The sequence below is a fragment of the Cnephaeus nilssonii genome (genome assembly GCF_951640355.1).
Source record: "Cnephaeus nilssonii genome assembly, chromosome: 8".
In the NCBI taxonomy this organism is placed as follows: Eukaryota; Metazoa; Chordata; class Mammalia; order Chiroptera; family Vespertilionidae; genus Cnephaeus; species Cnephaeus nilssonii.
In genome coordinates this window covers 33,471,879-33,497,855 of record NC_137079.1, presented here as the reverse complement: position 1 = coordinate 33,497,855, position 25,977 = coordinate 33,471,879, and the positions used below count along the sequence as shown (strand labels likewise).

Genomic DNA, 25,977 nt, shown 5'->3' with positions numbered 1-25,977 from the left:
GGGCTTGTACCATGTTCTACCTGCAGAAGTAGTTATGTTTGCCAGGACAATTCACCCACACTCTCACCTCTGTGCTTGGAAATGACCATTGCCTATATAAAAAATGTGCTTGGAGAGCTGTCCATCTTCCAGTAATAGAGACTATTCTTCACTTAACAGTTAAAAAAAGGGACAGAGTAAACTGTAAAAATGGCCTGAGAACACTAATTTTACTTAAGACTTGGGTAACAATTTTCCCTTTTCTCTCAAAGCATTTTCTCATTTGTTATTTTTCTTCATGAAATCCTTGAGATGGGTTTGATAAATATTTTACGAGAGAGAAAAAAATACAGAGAGATTACAGTAACAAACAAATGGAATCCAGTGTACGAGCCCTATTGTCATTGGGAACTCATAACTGGAACTCCTCTGAGAGGATATAGAAAGCGATGACTGTAGAAAAAAGTCTGGGTCTCTGGAGTCACCAAGGCATGATGTTCCGGAGTGCAAAGGTCCTAGAGACTGCCCACCGGAGTCTCATGTCACAGTGGGAATTGGGAGCTGGGAGGACTACAGGTGATGGCACCCCACATCCCTGACACACAGGCCATTGTTTTAATAATGCACCACGGTATTTGGAAGGTACCATCTGAGTATTATCCATTCCTAACATATCCTTTTTTGTTTGTTTGTTTTTTTATTCCTGCAAGTCACTTCATTTCAGGCTGCTCTTTGGAAACTTTCCCTGGCAATTATGCACAGTGGGCTGCAATACACCACCACCCCCACTTGGCCCTGGGGCTGACTTCTGCATCTTTTCTGTACTCACATTCCCTCAGTGACAAGGGCCTGTTGGAAGATGTGTATGAGGAGAGCAGCGGGTGAGGAGAGGAGGGGTAATCCAAGGGACCTGCGGTCTCCTGACTTCATTTCCAGACTCTCGATGAAGACCGTTTTTTTTTTTTTTTTTAAGATAATTTTCAGGGTTCAGCAAGGTTTTGGTTGTAATGGCACAAACATGATTGAGTTGAAAATTTTGGGAGATAGACAGAGGGAGGGTTCTTTGCCTGCCCCTGACTAAGGGAAGTGATGTTAAACGGTGGGGCTGACTCTGGAAGGGAATGCTTTAGGTGGATATAGGATGAACCTGAAATAGTCACCATTTTGTTCATTAGAAGTTATCCCAGTGCCCTGAATAATTATGGTTGTAAGAATTACCCTTATAAGTGACCTTCATTATATTCTATGTCAGGTTCTCATGATCTCTCTTGGCTCTGGATGTTCCATATGACTGATGTTAATACTGTGAATAGCTTAATGCTGTGAATAGCTTTTCACAAAATGCCTAAGATTGGTATTTTTCCAATAGAGGCTTAAGTTCTCATTTCTTTTAAATATCTTGCCTCCCTCCTCAGAATTTATATCTATGGCTTAGAGCTAGGTAGAATATTTATGTTTCAAATATATGTTAGCCTACTGACAAAAATCATGTTGGTTACAAATTTTTATTATTAAGAAAAATGGCAGGTAGGGAAAATGGCTGTCATCGTCACATTAGAAGGTTGAGTTCCCTTTTCCCCCAAGTATTGGTAAAGGCTGACTCCTTTTACATTTATAATATGTGTTGATACATTTTATGAGATCCTTTTCTGTCAACTCTAATGTGTGAGTGGCCTGAGTTTTGAGTGCGTGGGTGAAATAATTGGTTATGTAAGCAGTAGTCTGCTATAGCAACTGCCTCAGGCTAAGGCTTTTTGATGCATAACACATGTTACAATTATAAGTGGAGGTGAAAGTCAAAATAAATTCTCACATTCATACATCTGAATGTCTTCTTTCTTCTATATGTGCCAGTGTCTGGTTAAAGCACATTGCACCCAGAAATTGGAAGTACTAATGTATTCTAAGACAAAAACAAGAAAATAAAATTCTTGCCTAAGGATGGGCTAAGTCACCTGTGGAAGGATATTAAGAGATGAACAGTATTCTGAGAACCAGGCTCCTTGATCCACCAAGGACTTACAATGCCAGCACACCTTGTCCTCCAGGGCTATGTCTTGGCTTCATTTCCTAAATAAAATGCAAATGTCTTCCTATTTTCTGTTGATGACCCACTTTTTGGGTCCTGTTATAAGACTTGGTCTATTCTCCTGAACTTTGGAACTCCCCTATTTCTTGGAGCCACCCTACATTTTTAAGTCCACCTAAGCCATTCTCAGTACCATGGTATAGCCCCAGGCTCCATCTGTATAGGAGAGGGGATTGGTCTGTAAAGAGGCCAGGCCAATCAGGCCCACCTGCTAGTCAGATGTGGTATCCTGTAGGTCTACAGACACAGGATAGTAAAGATGACACAAAATAAATCAACTCTACTGAGCTCTCTTGAATAGAGAAACTGGAGAAATGTATCAGTATGTCTCTCGCGCTACCCAACTAATACAAAGCCAGCTTAGTTTCTTCTTTCCCTCTTTGCCTCATTAATGTACACCTTGTATTTTATGTGCTCAATGCCTTCCTTGTTTCATCTCCCTTTCCCTCCGCATCTCACTATGAGTTGGAGTTAGCCTGAACTGTTTGTTCCACAGAAACTGTTCTTTCTATGCCACCCGGCCTCTCTAATGATAAGCCCAGCTGCTACAATTGGTTATTTTCTTATTTGGCCTCTTGGGAGCATTGAACACTGCTGATGAAACTCCTTCTTGAAATGGTAGTACCTCTGAGTATGGAATGCCATTTATCCTGGTTTTCCTCTTACTTTTCAGCCATTCATCTCTGTCTTCATTTGTAGCTATTGTCGTTTGTTTGTTTCCTCTGCTATTACCCAAAATGTTGATATTCCTTAGGCTTCTGTTTTAAACTTTCTTCTAAACATTCTTTCAGGGCAATCATCTACTCTCATGATTCAACTGTCATCTTTGATATTGTGAAGCCTAAATTTTTACTTTCAATTCATATTTTCTCTCTCTCTCTCTCTCTCTCTCTCTCTCTCTCTCTCTCTCTCTCTTTTCTCTCTCATCTGATCTATCTGTAAACTAGCTCGCAGATCTCTCTCTTTAACAGCTTTCTCATCTCAATCTCTACATGTACAGAGCAGAGTTCAGCATCTTCTCTTCAGGAAGAAGCAAGGTGTGATAAATCTGGGAGTCATCCTTGACATCTCCTCCTACTCCCTCCCACAACTATTTCATCACCAGGTCCTATGAACATACCTCTGCAGTATATTTAATATCTGTTCAAATCTCTTGGTTTCTATTGACATTCTATCATAATCCCAGCTATTATCATTGCTCATCTAAATGACTTCATGGATGTATCCATGGACTTATCTTGGTGCCTTCAGTCATGAAATCCTCCTCCATGTTGTTCCCTAAACAGCCATTAGTGTGATATTTGTAAAATTAACTTGATATGTTACTATTTCACTTAAATCACTCAGGATCTCTCCACACAATCATGAAAAATTCAAACTCCTTAACCATCTCAGAGCTTTGTGACCTTGCCCTTACTAGCACACCAGTCTCATTTCTCTCCACTTCCATCCTGACACTGTGCTCTCTGGCCATGTAGAGTGAAGCGCAGGGTCGCTAAATGGGCCATGCACCCATGCTCTTCTCTCCACCTCCTTCACAAATCCCTCAGCCTGGTTGATTCCTGGTGTGACCTCATCTGTAAGCCTTCCTTGACATGACCCACGCTCAAGACTCTGCAATGGACTCTTCCTATGGACTTACAGTAAGTGAAACATTCTTTCTTCACCTGCCTCCCTTTCCAGGCTCCCGAAAACAGGAGCCTTGTGCACTTTTGTTTTCCCAGTACCCTAGGTGTACCTGGGAGAAATACATCTTCCATGGGATTGTCATTTGAAATTTGTACCATGGCCTTCTGGCTTGCACAGCACTGTCTTGTGATTTGGTTAATGTGAGCTAGTCCACCTGGCTCTGAGATCCTGCACAGAATAGAGACTCAAATTATGAATCTTGAGGAGCTTCCAAGACCTTAGGTGCTATGAATTCTTCTCTCTCTTTTTTTTTTTTTAATGATCAGCTAACTTTTATTGGAGGTCAAAAAGTCTTTTAGGATTTTTATTTTTTATTTAGAAATAAAAACTTTATAACCTACTTCATGAATTTAACCTCTCTTTACAAACATATACCATGGCTTAGGTCCTGAGACATAACATGGGGTTTGGTTCCAAGCAGAGAAAATTTTCTGCAAAGAGGAGACAAAGTGTGTTTTAAGGCATAGAGCTTATGGAAGGCCCACAGAGCTTCAGAGGACAGAATTTATTCTGAATTTTTTATTTGAAATGGACAAACTTCTTGGGCTGAGATTATGGCAAAAGGTGTCTGGCAGACAGATCACACTAACTCATACCTTGCCCAAAGAATTATATTGTACATTCAGAAATGTAAATATTAAAAATAATAGCAATAGGTGAATTAAGGTCACAGTTAGTAAATAACCATTTCTTTTGGTGTCAAGAAAGATGTGTTTTCATGAGCGGCCTTCACTGGATTATCATGTTCAGGGCAAAGATGGCAGTAGCTCTTCTAGTGGGCATAGGAAGAGAAGGGAGGTCTTCCATGGAGACCACTTTTGAGTGTGGGCCATGGATGGGCATAACTGCTGTGTCTCAATAGCTTTTCCTAAAGTAGGAAAAGGACAAGAATAAATGAAAGCTCCTTTTGTAGACGATCAGCCAATCAATACTTTTAAATGCAGCAATATTACATGTCACATGGTCCTCTAAACATGTTATGTATTTAACCCAGCCTGTGTCAACTATCACAATAGTTCCAGTGATCCTATTACAACTTACAGCTTTTAAAAGGCAGCATGTGAAGATGTCAATATAAATTCACTTCTGAGCTCTATACCTTGAGCAAGTTGAGAATGTTGAAAAGGACTTAAAAGGTAGGAAATCAGCGAAGAAAAGGAAGTGAGAGTCTGTAGATAAGAAATCTGAAACAAGTATTAAGCATATGAAGGAATAGTATATTCACCAAGGAAATGAGAAGAATGAATATATGAGGCTTTCCTTATTTTGTTGTATTCATACAGGGATCCATGGACCACTTAATTAATAAATAAATGAGTATTATAATCCATAATCTAGAATAGATTTAGAAAGTGCCAATTCATTCAGTAGAACTATAATCAGAAATCAGTAAATTCACTAAAAACTGGAGATGTATTCATTTTCTCATAAAACTAAATGGAATTGGACTTACTATATATGTTTCTCATAAATACAAAAAGGTCTAAAAAAAGTTAACTCATAGTTTTGTCATAAAATACAAAGTAAAATATGGAAAAATGAAATAAAGTAAAATTAGCTATCTAACAATCCAATAATTTTATATAGCCACATGCCTTATAGAACTAGAAGATAAAATGCTTTGGGTATATATCTAAATTTTCTACTTCTTTGCAATACTGTCGGGGAATTTCTATAGTAATAATGCATAACAGCAACCCTACTTTACCAATATCAGATTTGCAAGAGTTTTCAATTGAAACAATAATAATCTATTTTTGCTCAAAGAAGATGTTTCTGCTCCTTGGTTGAGCAGGCTCTTCGCATTCTTTATTTTTCCATGGAGGTGAGTATTTCTGATTTTGTCATCACAGAGTCAATGCTCAACAGCTAGTGGCTAATACAATGCTATCATTACAGTTTTCTGCTTTATCCTAACATGTCCTGCTTGCAAAGAACAGGGACAGGATATGGTGATATCAAACCAGCACTTTGGCATGCCACATGGCTCTGGAAACATGCTATTTATTTAAATCTGGTCTGTGTTGACTGTAAGGAAAGTGCCAGTGGTTCTATTAGAATTTATAGCTTTAAAAAGTCACAGAGTGAACACTTCAAAATTCTATTTAGAATACAGAGCTATCGCCTGTTATCATGAAACAGAAGAAGCTAATTGATTCTTATGAACATTGGCTTCAAAGGTATTATTCAATCTATCTGTTAATCCAAAATTATTTATTAAGAGCCAGCTCTGGGCCTGACAGTAGATAAGTACTCTTGAGAGCAGGAATGGAGGGCAGGTTAAAAATTTCATTATAAGATATTTTTCCTGGCATCAGAAATAGTATCTCCGAATTAAAGGAGACAAGGTGAGATGTGCTCGGAGGTGTGTTACTATCGGGGCACCTCAGCTTGGAAAAAGCAGAAACCAGTGCTGACTGAGGGTGGAGGCGGTTTCTAGAGAAGAGAAGAGAGCAGTCCATGAAAAAGAGTGACATGGCACATCAAAGAGAGGACTAGAGTGGAGGTTAGTGTGCCTGTGATACCGGAAAGAAAAGAGGGAGGGGCAAAAGGGGGGAGAAAGTCAGGAAAGAAGGAAGCAGATAATTCAATATCTACTCTACTCATTCTTTCCACCAGGTATCTTCAATTAATCATCTATGTGAGGTGAGTGTGACTATTCCAATTTTACAGAGATGAAAACTAAGACTTAGAGAGTTTCAGCAAGTCACACAGCAGAACATAGCAGAGCCAGGCTGATTCAGGACATTTTACCTGAATGTGGTTTATTGTTCACCATAGACAGTCTAGTGTAAACTAACACTAACTCCTGATAGTTTACATGGAGTTTTTACTGGGTTGCAAGAAATATCTCTTTTAGGGGTAAGCTTTGGAAGTCAAACATTTTCAACCCTTCATAGTTTGTTTCATTTCTCAATAAGATGTTTCAGCAACTGCTATGCGTTTTACACTATAGTGAAATATTTTAAATTCAGCAAAGGATCACAACGTTTGTGATCTTATTAACACGTGCTTAAAACTCCAAGCATCAGTGACACGAGTAATACTATTGTTAATGTGAAAAGAACCAGAGTTATGTCTGAAAAAAAAATTGCCTAACACTGGAACTAGCAGCCATCTCTCTAATTAGGAAGCTCCTGTTTCTAGTCTAGGTTTGAAATTCTCTCTCTCTCTCATCCCTCGCCTCTACCCTACCCTCCTTTCCCCTCTCCTCTCCTCTCCTCTCCTCTCCTCTCCTCTCCTCTCCTCTCCTCTCCTCTCCTCTCCTCTCCTCTCCTCTCCTCTCCTCTCCTCTTTTCCTCTTTCTCCCTTAGTCTGACTGATTATTTTTCACATAAACATTTATTCAACTATTAAATTATATAGAACTGACACTCAGTTGTTTATCTTCTAGGCTATACTTGCTAAATAATTTTCACTCCATCCATTTAAAATTTTAGCATATTTCCCTTACATCAAGATTTCTTTAAAAGCATACACATGAATTATTAATTGTATGTACATTTTAAAATATACACGAAACATAAGTAATTACAAAGAGTAGGATAAATAATAACTGTAGACAGAATTTTAATATTTTCTTGTCATACACTAATGGATCATCCTGTGTGTGCATACCCCATTTATCAGAAGCCTGAGAAGTTAAAAAAATTGTAAACTTTTTAAGAGCTGAAAAGATGTATAAATTGTGAATCTGTGTGGCACAGACATTGAAAACTGAGCATTTGCTTGAATTATACAAGCAAATTTTAATAAATTTTATCTAATCAACTAGACAAAAAATAAGGGTAAAAACCTGGTGTATCTTTACTCTACAATTAATACTCCACCAGTGGGAGGATCTGGCCTCTGGCAGGACTCAGTTATTATTTCTCGCACAAATGAATGAGTGTGAACATATACAAGCTGGAGGTGAATCTAAACGGCCACATCCAGTGAAGCAGACTTTTGCAAATCCCTCCTGTTCTATTTAGTTGGATTATTTTTTGACCAATTTATTATTATAACTTTATTTTTAAAATCCAGAAATTAAGGGCATCCATATACTTTGATGAAATTTTTTTTAAAGGCAAGCAATAGAAGTTGGGCTAATAAGTACAATTTTGAATAAGCCATAACATTGCTGACTTTTACTAGCGATTACAGTATTAAAGCTACTCTTACTTTGTTCTGGTTAGTATGATTTAGCAGGTAAAACTTAAATGTGTAACTGCTAATACTAAATTTATAGGCATCTTGTGAAACTAAAGAAAATTAAATCATTTGTTGAATTCAATCAAGATAAATTGTAGAACTTCTGTTCAAGATGGTAGCATAGGTAAACACAGTACTCAGATCTGCCCACAAAGACATAAAAAATGCAATTAAACTACAAAACAATCATCGTTCAGAACCACTTGAAATCTAGCTGAATGGAAGTCCTACAGCTATGGATATATACTAGAAGAAGCCACATTGAGACTGGTAAGAGGGGTGGAGATGCAGAATGGGATCCCATGTGTGGCAGATAAAAATCGGGAGGGATATCTTGGCTGTGGAGGTGCTAATTGAGGAGTGAGAGGTCTCAAAACTATAGCAGACACCCAAACTCGGGGTTCCAGTGCCAGGACAACAAGTCCCCCTGACTTCTGGCTGTAAAAACCAGCAGGGATTGTGTCTGAGTGAGACAGAGGACTACTGGAGTGCTAGGAAGTTTATCTTAAAAGACACACGCAGACTTACTCACACTAACTCCATCTGAATTCCAGTGCTGGGCAGGCAGGTTGAAAGGCATCAGGGACATATGAGTAGGAACTGAATTGTCTGGCATCAGGATGAGAGTTGGGGTCTGGGCAGCTTTCTGCCAGACAAAAGTGCTGTTAGAGGCCATCATTCCTTTTCTGAGACCTCCCCTCAGAGCCAGAAGGGGGCACCATGTCTGTGTCTCCATCAACTGGGCTCACACTGCTTGCCCTGCCCTGGTGATTCCCTAAGACCCTGCCTCACCCAATTTGCAAGCCCATCCAAGCCATTTCAGTGATTTTTTTCCATACAATGGGCCTCTCTTGCCTTATGCTTCACACTTTCCTAAAATCCCTCAAACAAGCAGCATCTGGCCTCTGCATACCCCCTACCTCTTGCTAAGTGGCCCCAGGCCCTGGCAATAGTGGCAGCCCACCTTGGTTCACAGCATGGCCTCTCCTAGGCATCTCCAAGCCCAATACCAATAGTGGTCATCTGGTGATTGCTTTGTAGGTCGTGCTGGATGTCCACAGGCAGGTGGCTGACTTTGCACCAATCGAGAGGTTCCAGAGACATTGCACCTGTAGACAGCTTCAGACGATACCAGGTTACAACCCTACCACCTTCACAAGTGACACATTCAAGGGTGGACTCGGTGAGCACCAAAGCCCCACTGAAGCAAGTCCTGCTTCATGGATTTATTCCTCTGCAGCTAATCCTCCACTGTAGTTGCAACTGGTTCTTGCAGGCAATTGGCCTGGGGGTTTAATCCTTCCCAGTGTCACCAACAGCAATAAAGGCTCAACTACAGCAGGGCACACAGCCCACACACAAAGGCACATCTGGAGCTCCCAACTCAGGTGACTGGGGAGGCTGTTCCACTGGGCATTACAGGACACCTACTGCACAAGGCCATTCTACCAAGTCCAGGAGACATAGCAGGTCTAACTAATTCACAGAAACAAACATAGGGAAGCAGCCAAAATGCAGAAACAAAGAAATAGTTCCCAAATAAAAGAACAGCAGAAGTATCCAGAAAAAGAACTAAATGAAATGGAGGCAAGCAATCTACCAGATACAGAGTTCAAAACAATTGTTATACAGATGCTCAAGGAACTTAGTGATAACTTCACCAGTTTGAAAAAGGACATAAGAAGCATAAAAAAGATCCAGTCAGGAACAAAGAATACAGTAACTTAAATAAAATAAATTTACAGGGAATCGACAGTTGGGTAGATGACACTAAGAATCATATCAGCGATTTGGGATATTAGGAAGCAAAAACACCCAATCAGAATAGCAAAAAGATGATTTAAAAAATCCCAAAATAAGAAGGTAGTGTAAGGAGCCTCTGGGACAACTTCAAGCTTACCAGCACTCACATTATAGAGATACTGGAAGGAAAAGAGAGAGAGCCAGAAATTGAAAACCTATTTGAAAAAAATGACAGAAAACTTCACTAATCTGGTGAAGGAAATAGAATACAGGTCCAAGAAATGCAGAGAGTCCCAAACAAGATGAACCAAGAGATTTTGTTTTTATATATTGTTCAGGATGAAGAGGACAATATCTAGTTTGGCACTCAGAATAAAACCTGACAGAAAGTGCCTAACTGTACTAAATATGCTAGCATTAAACTAAGAAAGCACTTCTTTAAATCATTAAGTAAAACATATCAGAATATTCAGATATTTAATGTTAAAAACTTTCTATGTTGAGGATGCATGTTTATAGGCATAATTAAAACATAAATCATTGCATATACAAGTGATCCTGCCATTTTTTTAAATATCAGATCAATATTAGCAGTCCAAAACAATGCTGATTGGTAAAACTTAAGGTTTGTTTGTATTCATGGTAATGCCTTAAAATTTAAAACTAACAATTTGCCACCATATAGTGTGTTTTGCTGTCCTGACTGCCATAGTCCCTGAAATAAGCACATTAATAAATTATTTTTACCCAATTTCAAATAATAAGGTTTAATGATTATTTTAAACCAACTGCAATAAGAAACTTTTGTGGTTTAGTAATGATTGTGAAAAAAGAAATGTGTTTTTAATACACAAACTCCAAATTAAGTTTTGGTTTAAAAACCAAATAAGACATTAGTTATTAAAAGTTTACCACTATGTCAATAGGAGAGAATCTATAACTGATAAATTGATATTCTATATGATTTATCATTGAAAAACTGCAACATAAAGAATAAGTGGAAACAAAACAAGCAGCAATTTCACACCAAAATGGGAAGATTTAGTTAACATTTAAACTTAAATACTGACCAATCTCTCAGGGGGTGGGGCAATCAAGTGTGTAAATGGAACTCAAATAACAAAGTGAAGTTATCATAGAGAGACTGCAGGCACAAATCAAAGAACCATCATTTCCTCCATACTCTCACTACACACACACACACACACACACACACACACACACACACACACACACTTTCTTTACAGTTGGTCAAATTCCATCCTATATAATAAAGAGGTAATATGCAAAATGACCGTCACACCCTTGCACAAGATGGTCGCCCCCATGTGGTCACAAGATGGCCACCACAAGATGGCTGGCAGGGGAGGACAGTTGGGGGTTACCAGAACTTCAGGGGAGGGCAGTTAGGGGCAACCAGGCCTGTAGTAGAGGGAAGTTGGGGGTGACAGGGCCTGTAGGAGAGGGAGGGCAGTTGAGGGGGACCAGGCCTTCAGGAGAGGGCAGTTGGGGGCGACTGGGCCTGCAGAGGATGACAGTTGGGGCGACCAGGCCTGCAGGGGAGGGCAGTTAAGGGTGATCAGGCCAACAGGGGAGGGCAGTTGGGGGCAACCAGACCTGCAGGGGAGGGCAGTTGGGGGTGATTGGGCCGGCAGAAGAGCAGTTAGGCATCAATCAGGCTGGCAGGGGAGTGGTTAGGGGGTGACCAGGCTGTCAGGCAGAAGTGTTTAGGGACAATCAGGCAGGAAGGCAGGTGAGCGGTTGGGAGCCAGCAGTCCCAGATTGTGAGAGGGATGTCTGACTGCCGGTTTAGGCCCAATCCCTGAGAGATTGGGCCTAAACCGGCAGTCGGACATCTTCTGAGGGTCCCAGATTGGAGAGGGTGCAGGAGGGGCTGAGGGACACCCCCACCCAGTGCACAAATTTTATGCACTGGGCCTCTAGTTATCATATAAAGGAAAAAATAACTCCTGCCTGTTCCGCTTAGACTGAAACTGAGCTATGCCATATGAGTTAAAAATAAAAACACCTTACTACTTTCCACATTTATGAACAATCCTTACAGCTTTTGTTTTTTTCTGGATAGAATTGTGACTCCAATAGTCTTTACAGAAGTTAGTCCCCTTGATAAAGGTGTTTTCTTAAAGGTCAGTGAGCTGAAAGGAGAATGATTGACCATGGCGAGTGGCTAAGTTTAAGCACACACCACTGCAGAAGTAACAGAGCAGCCAAAGCACAGACTGGAGGGAAGACTCCGGGTAAGAGAGAGCAGAAAGGGGTACTATTTGTATGATATCAAGTAAATAAATCAGAAAACCTTGGCAAAAATACAGTTTGGATTTATTCCTTAGAATTTAAGATGCTCTCCATTATTTAAAATCAGTTTCAGCCACAAAATGTCTTTTATATTTCTATTACAAGGGTAAAACAATGTTAGTTGCATGTCATTGGAATGTGTAAACCTTTAGAATGGAATTTTTTTTCATTTACAATGAGAAAAATTACTCAATAACCTATTTCTAGTACACATATAAGAGGTCATTCAAAAAGGTAAATAACAAAACAAGATCCTGGTGCTTAAATTTCATAAACCTACAGTCTAAGGGATTTTAACATCAGTTTCCTGACTGTTCTTAATCACTATCAATCTGAAGCATTATAATAATGTCTACAGAAAATAGGTGATTTAAGATCTTACAAATGCAATACATTTGAGTGAAAGCAAAAGACAACCACTAATACTTACCTAACACATACTAGTGAGGATAAAATTATCACATGTAGTAAATAATTTGATTCTCACATTTGATTCTCTAAGGTAGATAGTAGTATTTCTTCTTTTTTATGGATGTGAAAAATGAGGCCCAGAAACTTTAAATCCCTAACCAAGGTGACCAAGCTAAGCTAAGGAGGCAGAATTTAAAACCCAGGCTGTCTGTTTTCTGATCCCATACATTTAGCCACGTGGCTACATGGCATCTATAATGACTGCTAGATATTTTACATTTGTGAAGTATGTAGTCCACTTTTTTCACTATATATGTTGAATGTAGATATTCTTGAGTTATATCATTTCAGAAGACTTATTTAGGCCAAATAGATTAAAAGTGTTGAGCAACTCAAGACACCATTAGAGCAGCATAGCAAATTCTTTGAGGCTGTGCTCTCTTCCTATTTAACTCAAACCTCCAATCCCTCTCTACACATCTTCCATTTCATAAAACACTAGAGGCCTGGTGCACAAAATTTGTGATCCCCTCAGCCCAGTCTACACCCTCTCCAATCCGGGACCCCTTGGGGGATGTCCAACTGCCGGTTTAGGCCTGATCCTAAGGATCAGGCCTAAACCGGCAGTTGGACATCCCTCTCACAATCCTGGACCGCTGGCTTCTAATCGCTCACCTGCACCTGGTCGCCCCTAACTAACTCCCTGCCGGCCTGATCACCTCTCATGGCCTCTGCATGCCAGCCTGATTGTCCCTCACTAACCCCCCTGCCAGCCTGGTCGCCCCATGCATCCTGCTTGTTCAGTTGTTTGGTCATCCCTCGCTGCTGGCCTGGTTGTAGGCAGCCTTCTTGTGAGGACATGAGGGTTAATTTGCATATTACCTCTTTATTATATAGGATAGGTGTTGTATACATCTACACAGACTTTAACTGTATGAAAATTTTCCTAATTTTTTTGTGAATAAAAAGAGTATGACCGTCTTTAGTTACCCTCAGGCAAGCATTACAAATGACTCTAAATCCTGCAGTTCTGACTGGTTGTGAATCATATAATATCTGTTTATTGGTTGTCTTGATTTTTCCTTTGGAAATGGGGGTGTTAAAGCACTTTATCACCCACTAGACTCTTCATAAGGACAACACTTTGATATTCCAAAGAGTCTACCATGTCTGGCTCTGTGCCTTGATGTACGAAGAGTTGTTGAATGGGTTTGATTATTGCCAGCTGCTAAAGATGTTCAAGACACAAGGTGTGTCAAACTCCTTCTAAAGAAAATAGTTGTAAACACCATGTGTGTCGAGGGCCTTTAAACATCAAAACAGTGATTAAGAATGAATTCAAACCTTCTGATCAAATATTCTTGGTAATTACTTTAAGTTAAAATTCTAGCAAACTGCTTTTCTGAAATATCTTCTCCATTAAGTAATCCAAGATTGCATAGTACTAATGATTTTCATGTCTTCATAGACAAGAAAGTAGGTATGGCTAAAAAAAAAATCAAACCCCCCTTAATTCATGCCAGTTTACATGATGAAATTGACAATAAAATGGAAAAGAGTACATAATGGTGACATAAGAGTCCTTCAAGTGAGAAAGCCATTTATTGCTGGTAATGTGTTAAAGAAGTGCATTTATTTGCACTTAGCTTATTTATTTGCCTTTAAGTTAGTGAAAATGGAAGATAAAAATGACCATATATATGTGAAGAAAATAAAATTAAGTCTAATAAGACTTTGCTAATGGTAGGTGTTGGCAAAGACCCGCATTTCAAAATGTGAGCTCTTTATGTGCAACACATACTGGTAGAACTAATAAATTGCCTTTCATTAACTTACTCATTTCAACAACATTTACTAAGTTTCTATCATGTGAAAGCATCTGCCAGATACATTGGTAAAAGAAGTGGTACCATTATTGATCCAAGTCCATTTTGAGGTTAATTTACATAAACAGTGATATCAATGCAGGTTAATCTCAAAGAAGGTTAATAGCAGCTACCATCTATCACAGTAGTCACCCTTATCTGCAGTTTCACTTTCCAGGGTTTCAGTTACCCGTGGTCAACTAAGGCCCCAAAATATTAAATGGGAAATTTCAGAAATAAACAATTCGTAAGTTTTAAATTTCACGCCATCCTTTTCCATCCCACCCCAGATGTGAATTGTCCCTTTATCCAGTGGATCCATACTATATGCACTCCCTGTCCATGGTCATTCAGTAGCCATCCCAGTTATCAGATAGACTGTCATGGCATTACTGTGCTTGTGTTCAAGTAACCCTTATTTCACTTAATAATGATAGATTCACATAACTTTTATTATAACACATTGTCCTATTTTATTTTGTTACTAGAGGTCCGGTGCATGAAATTCTTGCACAGGTGGGGTCACTCAGGATGGCCTGCGGAGATCAGGCCCGAGCTCGCGCCCCCAGCCTCTCAGCCCCACCTGGCACCCTGCCTTGGCCTGGCACCACCAGCTCGCCAGCCCTACCCCCTGCCCCCAGCCGCCATCACCAGTTACCATCTGCGGGGCAAATGGCGGGGTGATCAGGGCCTCTGCTCACACCTGCCTTGGCCTGGGGCCAGCCGCTCACCTGCTCCACAATCCTGCCGCGGTCCCGCTCTCATGGGGGCCCATGGGGGCCTACAGTGCTTCCATTGCCGCCGGCTGCCAGCACTGCATCTCAGACTCCCGCCATGTTCCACACCGCCCCCTGGTGGTCAGCGCACATCATAGCAAGCAACCAAACTCCCAGTCGGTCTAACTCCCACCAGAGGGGACAATTTGCATATTAGGCTTTTATTATATAGAACTGTTGATCTTTTACTGTACATAATTTATAAATTAAACTTTCTCATAGGTATAAATGTATAGGGAAAATCATAGTATATGTAGGGTTTGTTATTATCTGTGGTTTCAGGCATCCACTGGGTGTCTTGGAACATATCCCTCACAGATAAGTGGGGGAACTACTACATATCTTTGAGAGATATGTAATAAAAGATAATGTGGTATTATGGAATTATAAACATACCTCCTATCATTGTACAGAAATGGTCTCCTTATTGCCAAGATGACAATCTAATTCAGTGAAATCAGGCCATAAAACCTGTCTTTTATGATCTTAGAAGATCCTACATCTCTAAGAGGTAGAAGGGTAAAAATAATTGTTAGGAAATAAGAAAAAAGCAGGCAAGAAATGCTGTTTTTTCCATCCTCACAGGGAAAAGAAGCCTAGAAGTTAAAGTTATACCTCTCTTTGGGGGAGCAGGGGTGGGGGTGGGGGGGTGCTATGACATAAACCACTTATGCTTTGTTGTCACATTTATTTCAAATAGATGCCAAAAAAGTTCAGTTCTTTCGAGGCGCTTATATTGTTCTTTGGAACATCAAACACAGAGAATAATATACAATTGGAAGGGTTTTGGAGATTCTTCGTTGATGATGCTTCTGCTTGAAAAACCCTCCATTTCAATTATTAAGATTCTCTTCCAGCTTCACAGATGCTATGTCATGTGAATGTTTTATAGTATTTTCCAATATTGGTTTGCCTTTAGCTCCCAGCACAATACTCTTTGGACCAGAGCTCACTCAGATAAAATATGAACCATATTTTAGACGCATGTACTCAGCTATTGTGAAGTATGCAGTAGTAAACTTAGATGAGCATATTCATTTTGGATTTCATTTAAAATTTTTAATAAGGAAATATATCATGGGAAATACTACATGCTAATCTAAAATCAATACCAATCATGATGATGGGGGCCAAGGGCTGCTGGAGAAAGGCATTCTCTCTCTGAGGACAGGGTATTTTCATTATGTCAGCCCCGCAATAATAAAGAGAGTGTCAGGATCATTCCTCATGCTGGGGGACGCGCAACACCTGCAGCATAATTAGGCACTCAGAATCTGTTTGTATTTCAAAAGTGCTTTATATAACTGTTATTATGCATCAAGGGATGCTTCTGGCTCAGCCGCTTTTTCACAGCAAAGTTCAAGAGAGCAGGTCAAGGAGTTCACAGGAGATGCAGAGAGCGTGAGAAATCTGGAGGAAAGCTTGTTTACCAAGAGAGAAAGCAAAGCTTCCATGGGAAAAGCAGTGCGTGGGACCCAGGAACCCTTATAGTTTCATTCTTGGTGCTAAATCAATTCCCCTCTCTGCACCCTGACTCTGGGAGCAGAGATCATTAAGAATACATTTAAGTGCTTAATTGGGTTTTGGAGGAGGTTTCTCCATTAACATTAATTAAAGTCTCCCTGGGCTCAAGAAAGCTCATTTGGCAGGTAGGGGTTTTCCAAGTTTGCTTATCTTCCTATTGCTGCCTCAGCAAAACTCTCTTTCTTGCCACTTTCAGACTAGGCTTCATGCATAGGCAAAAAGCAAAACAAAACAAACAAAAACAAACAAACAGAAAAACAACCTGTTTCATTCTGTGATGGAAGATTTGCACATTACAAGAAGTCCTTCTTCATAGGATTTTGCCCTTGAGAAGGAAGATAATTAGAATTATGGTGAAATAATGTTAGTTGCTGCTAACTATCAGCAGTTAACTTGTCATGGAGACACAGCCTTTAAGGATAGAAACCCTTTTGAATTAAATTATTATCTCATGAGTATATTAAGATTATTAGGTTGAGCCATATGAAATTCCTGATATTCAACCATTCTCATCTATAAAAAATGGCAATTTTGTATGGTTCAATCGAATACACAAGAAACTCTAGATCTTATACAAGAATAAAAAATATACTCACACAATTTAGGAAGACATTTTTTCCCCTCCATCTCTATACGTCCTTGAATTTCCAAAGCATATCTATATCTGGGCATGTGGATTAGAAGCACAAAATGTCAGCCACTTTATCTCTGGTTGTCTTTGCGGTGAAAAAGCCTTTAAGCTTTTTTTTTTGTGTTTAATATATTGTCATTATTGCATTTATTTTGATATGTTCATGCATCTAGTCTTTGATATTTTTTTCTTTGCCCTTCAGTATGTAAGGAACAGTGGAAATCAAATAGGAAAATTACAAACTTCAAGATAATATTTATTGCTTGCCTAGTAGGTATTGTGAAAAATACAAAGATGACATAGTGAGGAAAAATGGAAGCAAACCACCGAAAGAGCTAGATAAGAAGAAATAAAAGAGAAAAGCAGTCAGCCAGGCTACGCAGTAGAGAAAGTGAAGCATTGTGGGTACCTTAGATATTGAAAACCCAGTGATAGTGGTTCTAGATTCAAGAGTTTGCAATTTACCAATGGAAAGCTAAGGAGCATGCATTTTGAAATGGAAAATTGGCCAATATAGCTTTTGTAAAAATATTTGCCCAGGGTAAGGTAAAGAAGAATGAATATGAGATTTAAGACTGTCCACGTGACATAAAAATCTTTATATAAAAACCGTCACATTTCTCAGTTCTTTGCATATTGTGGTGTCAAATATCTTGTACAATATTAATTATTTTAAACATTACAAAGGTATAATTTTTTGGAGAGTAAAGTTTCCCAGGTGGTGGCTTAATGGTTCATATGATCAGTGTTTTCTTTCTTTTGCCCTGTGCTGTGAATAATTATACATATTGGAAGTTACATAAATTTTAGACTAAAAAAAAAACTGCCTTTACATAGAGAAGTTCCACATAAGAAATTGGTGCCCCATGTTTTTTACCTTTTTGCTTCTCATCATTGTTATCAACCAGCTACATTTTGGTCTTACAGGTCACTCTTTTTATGACCTTCTGGCTATAAAATACAAATAAAGCAGTTTTTGAGCTGTGCAAAAAGTTATTTTTCCTCTAGAGAGAGCTGTTAATTTTGTGTGTGTGTGTGTGTGTGTGTGTGTGTGTGTGTGTGTGTGTGTGTGTGATTTTGAGAACCAATCCTGATTTGTACATTTAAAAGCATAACCCAGAACTATATGAGATGGCATCGAGGTAAAGGCAGGAAGAACTAAAAATATTAGTACTTTTAAAAAATATTTTAAATTGTCTTCTTAACTGATGACTGCAGACAGCATCCCTGGCAGCAGACAAGTTTTGATGCTTCATCTTATGTGAAAGCAGTCTAACATTTTAAATCTATTTCTTTTTATTTCCTATTAATAGAATTCAAAACGGGTGGGTGTTAAGAAGTGTATCGAGACAACTATGAAAGTTAAGCAAGCTTGATCTAGCACTCTGATCTAAATTTAAGCATTTGCAAACAATGTCTGGAAAGAATGAAGAGATACGTAAGTCAGTCTTACAAATCATGGCCATTTCCTCCTTTGCAGTCACCATTTGCGTAAGCACTTGGAAATAAAGCCAAGGCCATTAGGTGGGTAAGGGCATGCCCTTTTATTCCTACCATAGTGCCTGGCATTGACTTTAGAGAATGAACAAATGGAGAGTTCAAAATAAGGGAAACAATGGAGCTAATCAGTAAGGCTATCAGATAATGAAAAAAGACAGTCTCAGATTACAATCATCTTGGTAGCTAGATATCACTTCCTATGTTATAGAGAGTACTAGAGATCTGAAATATGGGAGAAGAGGGAAACAATGATGCAACTTACAAACTCCTTTTATTTCTAAGATTCTATGCTATTTCACCTAGCATGAGAAACAGATCTAGAAATCAATCCAATACCTCATTCTGTCCACAAAGGTTCTTGCCCAGTGCTTGGGAAAGAGTCACAGAATGACTCTGCATAGTGCCTACCCACTTGATAAGCTCACGTCTCTAGATGTACACTTAATATTCAGGAAACTGCATTATTTTAAGAATGTTCCTCACTTCATCAGAGATTTAGGCTGAGATGACACAGGCATTTGCTCGGGATGGACACAGAGTACTGAGAGACAAAGAGCTAAAGCCCGGTGCAAAAATATTTTGTGCATAGCTCCTGGAAAACCAGTAACACAGGCAATCAAAAGAGCCTACATTTTTTGAGCACTTACTCTTTTTCTAGTTATTGTTTTACTTTATACGCTGTGACTCATGTTTATCCTCTAAATCATTCCCTGCAGTAGGTGCTACTATATCCCCATCTTTACATATACAGGAACTGAGTCTCAGAGAAGTTAAGTAACTTGCCTAGGACCACACAGGTCTTTGGTGTTGGAACAAGACTTTGAACTGAAACAAGCTAACTTCAGAACCCATGTTCTTCTCTGCTTCGATATACTGCTTGTGTTTTAGAGAGTGTTTTAAGTTAAAGGGGAAGCTTTTTTTGGTTCTGTGCCATTAAGAATTGGCATGAAATAACTAAAATAGTTAAGTTGAAAAGGGATCTGCTTTGATTCTGAATTTTAAACAAGAGCAAATGTAAAGACAGATTCCTCTCCGTGTTACATTGTGAAACCTCACATCAGAAAGACAGGGTAGACCGGGAAGAAACCTGGAAACAGGGACAGAGGGGAAGGTGAAATGCAATGACAAAGGCAGGACACAATTAAAAGACCATGCAAGAGGGTCTCATAGTCACCTATGGGTATTGGCATCTTCTTTTTCTAGTGAGAAAAGATTACTAGTTAAAATATAAGAGTTGGAGTTTGTTATATCTGAAAACAGCAAGCCATTTAGAAGAAGGTATAAAGGTGCAGCATTCACATTCCACAGTGTGAGCCCACTAATCCTCCATCCATTTAGACTTCATAAAGCCTTGAATTAAAGCACCTTGGTGGGCAGTGAAATAGATATTCGAGTGGAATACATCCCCAAAAGACAACTGCAGTCAAAATTTGGGGGCATGAAAAAGGACAAAAATACCCATGAGTGGTTTGCTTCCAGAGTTCCGAAGGCGTATTTCTGTCTGGCTCTGCTCCGTGTTACATAAGCAGATCTTAGGCAGGAAGAGCCGAGCAACAATCGATACTTGCTAAATTGAATTTAGTGCCTGAACAACTACATGTACCACACAAGGCCACATGAAAAGAAAGAGAAAAGAGCGGGGGAGAGGGAAATCTTAAAATAACACACACACAACTGTTTTATTCTTAATATAAATGGTCAAATAATAAAATGAACAATAACTTATCCCCTTATATTTAAAAAATATTTTATTATTGAAATGCATTTATAGAATCATACTGTTCATTTCCAAATCTATTTTGCATCCAACTATTAACTGAAGGAAAGAATAATTTCTTCTGTCTGTTTTTTCTTGTCTAAACATTATGTCATTTAAAAATGCATACTTTTCTAATGCCAAGGGAAAATTGACTGTATAGGTATTTAAAAATGCAACAATGAGCAATGAGTAAAATAATCATAATTTGGAAGAGTGTAATTCATAAAATATTCACAAGACAACTAACACACCACTTTTAAAAGTTCTTATTCATTCTCAAATTAAACGAAAAAAAAAAGATACCATGATTAAGAATCTACAGTCTATTTGTAAAATGGCAAAGAATAAGAGTTCTAGATGATATAATACTATTATCTTGTTGTACCACATGAGCTTATTCTATTACTACATCCCTTTTATTACATTATTTGAATTATCACATTACTGTACAAATTACATGACAAATAGAACAGCAATAGAAATAAAGAAGTATACTGCTGAAAAGTCTTTAATTTTCCAGGGGTATGGACGAAGAATTAATTCCAGTATTCAGAGTCTCAAATGAAAAAGTACACATTGGGCCAATTTTATATTTTACATGGATCCAGCACACTTAGCTGGGGATTTTTGTATGCTCCATTTAAAAATATATATATTTAAGAGGGCACCAAGATGGCGGCATAGGTAAACACCTAAACTGCTGTCTTGCACAACAAATTCAAAACTACAACTAAAAGACAAAACAGACATCATCCAGAACCACAGGAAGGCTGGCTGAGTGGAAATTCTACAACTAGAAGGGAAGAGAAAAGCTCACAGAGAATCAGAGGAGCTGCGGAAGTAAAGTGCAGAGGTACTGAGGCGTGCGCGCACGGAGAGGGCTGGCAACTGAGTACATGGCTGGCTTTTTCAAGCCGGAGGGAGACACAAGCTCCCGACTGCTCTGAACTCCAGTTCCGGGCAAGACTCTGGGGACCCAGACTCATTCAGGGAGAAACTGGACTGTCTGGCAGTGGGTGAAACTCGAGGGCGGTTTTCTCTCAGAGGTGCTTGCAGCGATTCCCACAGGACACTGAGCCCCAGGGGCCTCTTAGGGCAGGGCTGACAGGAAGCCATTGCTGTCTGCTCTGCCCTGAGACTCTGCCCCATCCAAGCTGAGCACAGAGGCGTTTGCAAGTCTTATCTTACAAGGGTGTCTCCAGCACAGAAGTTCTCCCAGTGTAGACACAGCTGATCCTCATAGCCAATTGGCCTGGAGGTCAATTCCTCCCAGCGATAACAACAACAATCAAGGCTTAACTACAACAAGACTGTGCACACAGCCCACAAAGGGGTGCACCAAGAGTGTCCACCTCAGGTAACTGGGGAGGCTGACCCACTGGGCCCTATAGGACACCTAGCACACAAAGCTACTCTGTCAACTCATGGAAGCAGCCAAAATGTGGAGACAAAGAAACAGGTCACAAATGAAAGAAATGGAGGAAAGCAAATGACTGGATATAGAGTTCAAAACCACGGTTATAAGGTTTTTCAAGAATTTTCTAGAAAAGGCCGATAAATTTAGCGAGACCCTTGAGGATATGAAAAAGGACCAATTAGAAATTAAGCATACACTGACTGAAATATATTTAATTAATTTTACACAGAGGAAGGAAGAGGGATAGAGAGTTAGAAACAGTGATTAGCTGCCTCCTGCACACCCTCAACTGGCTCAACCAAGTTAAATGCCCTTGAGGAGAATCAAACCAGGGACCCTTCAGTTTGCGGCTGATGCTCTATCCACTGAGCCCAACCAGTTAGGGCTGTATGCTCCACATTTAAAGTCTGGTAAATTGGCATGCTCTTCCAAATGCTCTCTATCTTTCCTCCATGTATTTTTAAATTAAACAAATTTGAAATCAAAAGGAAAAGGAGACTCCCGGAGCTTTGTGAGCCCCTCTCACCAAGGGAACCTGGGGACTGTGCCTGTGTCTTCCGGCACAAGACAGAGCCACCTGCACAGCAGAGTCTGTGCCAAGGGCGACCTGATTACCCTTTCACATGGGGGAAGTGTCCTTGAGGTGGCAACATTTTGAGTTCTCTGCTTTAATGAGGATGCCACTTTTATAAACATCAAAGACAGGCTAGACAGCCAGCCTGGCAAGGCAGAGGGTTTCCGTCAGCCAGCCCTGTGTTGGGCAGGGGATTGGGTCATGTGGGAAAGTAGCAGAGTATTCTCCACCAAGATCATTCGTTCTCCTTCACCTAGGGCTATTTGGCCTTGCCAAGAGCAACTGCAAGTGACTTCCCCCAGTCCTTACTACTGTATCTAGGCACAAGCTCATAAAAAAAAAAAAAGAAGAAGACATTAAGTTAATCCTTCTACTCCTTTGCTTTAAATTTTAAAATGCCTTCCAACACGGTTATTCCTAAGAAATGGTCTATGACATCTCTATTTTGGGTAATTATAGTTTGACTGATTGACACCCAGAATCCCTTCCTCAGACTTCAGACAGACTTGACATGATAATCCTCATGCTCTGCTTTCTTGAATGCTAATGAGCCACAGTGCAGCTCCCATGCCCCCCTGCCTCTACACTTCCTTCATCCTAATGATTTTCATATCAAATGAATCCCCGCTTATCCTTCCTCTGACTGTGGAAACCTGAAAATCTCCATAACACTCATGTTTTATTTTTCACATTCTTTGTCTGTATAAATTACATGACATGATACCACTAATCATTTTACAACCTATTAGAAATCTTACTAGAAATCAATAAACACATGATATTATGAAAACACAACGCCTTCCTATTGTTCAAATAACCCCTGAAAGTAGTTACTATATATTTATGAATAATCCCACCCTATTAAAATTTTGTGCTACCTAAACAGTAACATAAGAATAATTCAAGTTTGTGAACAGAAATAAAAAAACACACACATATTGTGTCCAATGCAAAATAATTTGTTTTTATGTTTCAAAGAAATGCCATTTTTAAGAACATGATAAATCAAATGTTTTTCAAAGGATTATGACAGAATTATATGAAATGAAAGATAGCAGCTGATATTATTCTAGTCAGTTCAATTAATACTTAGTGGGGGTTTACTCCATGAAAGGTATTAGTTAATATTCTTATCTTCCAAGGTTCACTTGTCAGTACTATCAGGACAATTGATGCCATGTTACAGAGAAAACACTCCAAAAGAAAAGGACGTCTCATATAGAAATGTAATTGTTGCTATCTCCTAACAGTGCTGGAGAGCAATTTGCAGCAGGTGCCATGTCGGCTGCCTCTTTCTCCTCTGACCTCTGCCCCAGTGCCATCTGCTGAAGATGGCAGAAAAGGTGGGCAAGCTGACATCTCCACAGCCTGCTACTGTGGGGCTGTCTGCTTCGTGCTGGAGTTTGTACCAGGTCACAGCATTCTGTCTGGTCTTGGACATGCTGTCTACCGGCAGACACAGAGAAAGGGTATCGTATGGAAATAAAGGTCCAGCGAAGCATCAGAACTCCTCAGGTTGACAAAGCCGGCAGCCTCTATAGAACGTTTAAAACGGTCCAGGGTAGCTGTATTCAGCCAGAAGTCAGTCTCCTCTGATAACGTGCAGGGCTGTTGTCAAGATAGAGGAGAAGAAAAGCCTGGTTGCTTTCCCTGGAACAACCTGGAGATAGCAGAACTGTAAACTCCCAGGTGAGGAGAGCTCCCAGGACTCATATCTTCATTGTAAAACGGGACACAGATACAGAGTGGTGTGTTCTCAGTGCCACACATCAGATTAGTGACACAAAAACTGTAAGTCTCATCTCTCCAGTTAGTAGTTAAATTATATTTGACCAATATAATTATATTCCTGGCACCTGGTATGCATTACACATAATATATTTTCCCCCTCTTTTATTTTTCTGTCCTCCATTATTTTACGAGATGTTATAACAAACACACACATTTATCCATTATAAATAATTTAGATTAGCTAGTTAGTTAATTATACAAATGGGAATATTTATTTCAAAAGAAAGGCTGAAGATAGGTATGAAGAAAGTTAAACTCTCAGTAGTGAGTTCTAAAACACACCTATAATAATAAAAGCATAATATGCTAATTAGAACAGATGTCCTTCCAGACGAAGCCAAGGCAGTGGGGGCTGAGGCAGAGGCGGCCGCTGGGGCAGTGGGGGCCGATCCCCTTGAACGAATTTCATGCTTTGGGTCTCTAGTTTAGAATATAAGTATTTAGAACATTAGGGTTCTAAGTGTGAAGAAAACATAAAAATATTTAGAAATACTCAGTGCCCTAACTTTGTAAAAATAATAATCTCAATTATGTCCTCTAAATCATATCTATATGATTCTGGTATTGCTGGCTACACATCACTCATGGCTTTCTACCTGTATCTCTGAGTCCTCACGTGGCACTTGCCTGTTCTGTAAGGATACTGGTCATACTGGATTAAGACCCACTCTTTTATCTAGAAAGACCTATTTCCAAATAAGGCCATGTTCACAAGTACAGTAGGTGTAAACCTACTTCCCAACCTGTAGATAGGCACTTACTAAATACATTCTCTAAAGGCATGAACTCCTGTAAATCTAACAATCCCACAATTATTATTGTTATCCCTGTTTTATAGCTTAAGAAGCTGAGATTGAGATAAAGAAAGTAACCTGTCCAAGGTCATATACATAGTGAGAATCACAGCTGGTCTAGAACTCAGGAGGTCAGGCCCTCTTAAGCATGGTATACCACACAGCCTCTTTGTATGAGGAGGAAGAAATAAAATAATGCATGGAAAACACCCAGAAATGGACCTGGACACATTACCAGGTTATATAACTGTTTTATCAAATATTTAAAAAAATTATGACACTTGCTTAATGCCTATTTTTCTGTTATACTATTAACTTCATGAAGTTATATACCCCTACTATGTAGCACATAGTAGGAAGTAATTATTACATGAATGAATGGAAGTTTCATTATCTTGAAATTATTCTTTCAATTTATTGTTCGATTTCTACCAACCACAGGCATTATTATTATTTATTATTATTATTATTTATTTATTTTTTGTAGAGACTGTTTGTGTTGGTTTAATAGGGGTACCATAACAAAGGACCACAGACTGGGTGACTTATACAACAGAAACTGATTTTCTCACAATTCTCGAGACTAGAAGTCCAAGGTTAAGGTGTCAGCAGGCTTAGTTTCATCTGAGGCCTCTCTTTTTGGTTTACAGTTGGCCCTCTTTAGCTTATGTTCACACATGGTCTTCCTTCTACCCCTGTCTGTGTTTTAATTCTCTAGTCTCATAAGGACACCAATCATAATAGATTAGGGTCTACTTTATTGACCTCCTTTTAACTTAATCACCATTTTGAAGGCCCTATTTCCAAATATAGTCACATTCTGAGGTACTAGGGGTCAGGGTTTTAACCCAAATATAAACTCGGGGAAGATACAATTCAACCCCTTACAGCATTGTTACATTAATCTTCCATTTTGACCTAGAGT

At 39.3% G+C, this 25,977-nt stretch overlaps 1 protein-coding gene across 1 annotated transcript in view; it reads right to left on the bottom strand.

The window, feature by feature from the left end:
- NALF1 (NALCN channel auxiliary factor 1) overlaps positions 1–25,977 on the bottom strand; it is a gene marked incomplete at both ends in the record, with an annotated part of 580,956 nt that overhangs the window by 36,153 nt on the left and 518,826 nt on the right. The window lies entirely within an intron of this gene.